Raw genomic sequence first — 3896 nt, forward strand, 5'->3', positions numbered from 1 at the left:
TCCAATTAGCTCTGTGTGAACAAGGTCTGCGACTTTTTCTACTGTTTTATTTCCAATTACACTTATCCCAGAGATGTGTGCAGTGTGGCTGCTCAATAAATAGAAGATGATATCCTTAATATGGCACCTTCAAGAGGAAGGGAAGTAAAGTAAAGATCAAATTCATTCACTTCTTTAAAATAATCAGCTTGTTTATTGATTCTAATAGTGACATCTATTGAGTCCAAGAATTATATTCATATTTTATTTCACAAGATGCATCTATTTGGAAAGAAGACTGGTTTTTCATGAAAAAAATCATAATTATTTAACTATATTTAAGAAATCTTGAGTTAAAAAACAGAAAAAGGCTTCTTTGCAATGGGACTTCTAAAGAGTTTTTTAGTTTGCCAATGTGAATTGTGAACTCGAAGAGGAGGATGGATAGTCTGGGCATTTCACCAAATGTGAAATATACTGGAAAATCTAAACTTTTATTCAGAATACTTACCAAAGTCATATGGATTCCTGTTGTTCCACATAACACAATACTATAGGCTAGAATACCCATCTTTGTCTAGATTCCTTAGCACGTATAAACCCTCACAGTCAGAATGCTACTCATTTACTTTCCAATGTTTCCTCCTCTTCACCTCACACCATCCAATATATGAATTATTTATTGTTTTTTGTAACATACCTTATATTTTTTTATTTTTTAACTATTTATTTTAACTTTATGTATCCATTTACTTATTAGACCTCAAGTGCAAAGAGTTGAGTCATTCAATTTTCTCGAGTGAGGAAAAAAGATAAGTGTTCTTAGATATATATCCTAATAAAACATGCTTCTGTCTATCCTGTCTATGTGATTTTAAATCATATTGATGTTACCATGCCATAAGTTTCATTCTGTATTTTACATTTTTTTCACTCAATGTTTTCAAAATGAGTACACATCGGCCTATGAACATTTACTTTATGACTTCTAAATGGCCCATGATAGTAGCCTTCAGTATTTATCAAGTACACATAATAACCATTCTTCTAGCATAGATGTATTCAGAGCCTCTTGCACCTCACAGTAAAGAAGGCAGGATAATAAATCGCACTGGGCATATTCACTTTTGAGTCTCCACAAGGATTTCGCCCACAAAGTGACATTGCCGGATCATAGGAGATATGCAGCATATAAATCTCATTTTTAACATTTTGCCAACACTTGGCAGTATCCACCTTTTTACACCAGTCTCACACATTTACAGTGATAGCTTACTATTCTGCATTTAGGATTTTAAAATCAACTGAGTTGGGATTTTGGTTCATATACTTGGTCCTGCTTCTGTATCTGCAGCAGGAATTCCACAGTTTGTTATTTTCCCCCAGTTGTTTAATTTTTGCTGTGTATTGTTGTTTCTTAGTGTTAATTTTTACAACTTGGCAATAAGTTTTTCTTATCCAGCAGTGGGAGGAATATATTCTTCTCCATTCATACTCTTTATCAATTTAAAGGACATTTTCATCTCTTTAATTTTCTGAGAGTTTTTACTTTGTGTAGATAATGAACTCTATCAGAATTTTTAAAAATGAATGTATTGAAATGTTAATATGGTATTTTTGTCTTTGGTAGTCACTCCAGTAGTCTTACTTAAGTATTATATGGAGAAATGAAGCTCAAGAAATACTGAAATAAAATTCAAAGGCAAAAATGTTGAATTAGTTACAAAGTTCTGTTATAATTATGATTAAAATTGGATGAAAAATATGGATTACTTATTAGTGTAACTGACACTTTTAATTTTTTTCATCAATAATATGTCACTAAAATTTGGTTGCAGTACTGAAATATCTGCTTATTATTTATAATTTGTCTTTTTTGCTTGTTAACTTTCTGTGTTAATGGCAATATTATCTACATATGACACAGTACCCCTCTTTTCCAGAAATATTTAAAGTTTTACTTCTGTTTTGGCTTTTCTTTGTATATGTGGTGGTAGTCAGGACTTTGAATATTATACTGAAACAAAAGCAATGAGGACAGGTTTTCTTTTCTTATTTACATCTTTTAAAAATGTGCCTTACATTTCTCTATTAACTATTTTATTTTTGATAGAATTTTGGTAGATTACTCTTTATCAATTTAAAGGACATTTTCATCTGCACTTATTCTTTAGTTTTCTGAGAATTTTTACCTTATGTAGATAATGAACTCTATCAGAATTTTTAAAAATGAATTTATTGAAATGTTCATATGGTATTTTTGTCTTTGGTAGTCAACTAACTATTATACAGGATTATTTTTATATTCCTAGGGTGGGCCATATTAAAATAAGAAGTATTACTCATTAGTATACTATTAGATTCACTGATGTTTTTACAGACAAAAATAAATGACTCTGTACTTTTCCGTTCTACTTTATCCCTGACAAGTTTTAAGATACACACAGTCTTTTCTAGACTTTTTGTGTCTTTGTGTTTTCTTGCCTTTCATTTGTGATATCATATTTGTTTGTATGTCCTATCTCTCACCGCAATGACCAACTGAATTCTTAAATTTTGATATTTCATAACTCAATAAATATGTTCCTATCCCAGAACTTATGAAGCATTAATTATTTTGGCTCAGTGATTTTACAGCAATTTTAAAGTACTGAAACATACACATGTCACAACACAATGCAAGATTCGAAAAACAACTATGTCAAGCTACTGCAGAAGACTGGAAGTTCTGAAAGAGAAGCATTGAGATTTCTTATCTTTGCCCAAGTCCCATGCGTCTAGCACAGAATTTATGGCTTGTTACGTACATAATAAATTGATGCATTTTTTAAAAAATAACTTCTTATATAAGAATTGTATACTTATTTTGCATATGGCTTTTCTCTCCAGTCTGATATTACTTCAGTTCTATGTACCTAGCATTTATTAAGTGCTGAACCTCTAAACTTACAGAGAATAAGATGAATCTTATGAGTAAGTGGTGCTAAACAAACAAAAAGATTTGTTCAAGGGTGTTTTTCGAATTTTTTTTTTATCATACCTAAACCACAAAGACCAAATGTTTCTTCTCTTGAAAATTAGTATTCGGTTTAAAGAAAAAGCATATATTTCAGGACCCCTCCCTGAACAACATATTTACTTATATACGTATATAAAGCTATGTGTGCCTTTTTCTCTACTTTTAGGTAAGCGCTGATAAATGTTTCAGAATACAATTTCTTCATTTCCATTAAGAAAAATTTTCAGTAAATGAACCCATCATATCCTAGCCAAGAATGAACTAGCTAACTGAAGTAGTGCCTCTTTTTTTTTTAATTTCTAGAAAGCTAAAAAATATAAAATTATTGTAGAGACTGGACTTCTTCCTGAAACATATGATGTCTCTTGTGACCTTTATTGATTCAGGTATTGATATATAGAAAGAGCAAAATGTAATAATGTTTTCTAGATAGTTTCTGTGATGGTTAATTTCACAAGTATATGTCAACTCAACTAGGCCACAGATGTCTAGGTTAAACAACATTTCCCATTGTGTCTGTAAGAATGTTTTCAGATACGTTTGGTATTTAAACCAGTAGACTCAGTAAAGTAGATTGCCTTGACTAATATAGGTGGGCATCATCTAATTTGTTGAGGATCAAAAAATAACAGCTGCTGGAGAGGGTGTGGTGAAAAGGGAACACTTCTACACTGTTGGTGGGAGTGTAAACTAGTGCAACCTCTGTGGAAAGCAGTGTGGCGATTCCTAAAAGCTCTAAAAATTGACCTTCCATATGACCCTGCAATCCCCCTACTGGGAATATACCCTGAAGAACACAAATCACTCTATAAAAAAGATACCTGTACACGTATGTTTATCGCAGCGTTGTTCACAATAGCAAGAACCTGGAACAACCATGCTGCCCATCAAAAGAGGA

Source organism: Carlito syrichta, unplaced genomic scaffold, assembly GCF_000164805.1.
Source record: "Carlito syrichta isolate Samal-C Ts95f unplaced genomic scaffold, Tarsius_syrichta-2.0.1 Scaffold302601, whole genome shotgun sequence".
NCBI classification, from domain to species: Eukaryota; Metazoa; Chordata; class Mammalia; order Primates; family Tarsiidae; genus Carlito; species Carlito syrichta.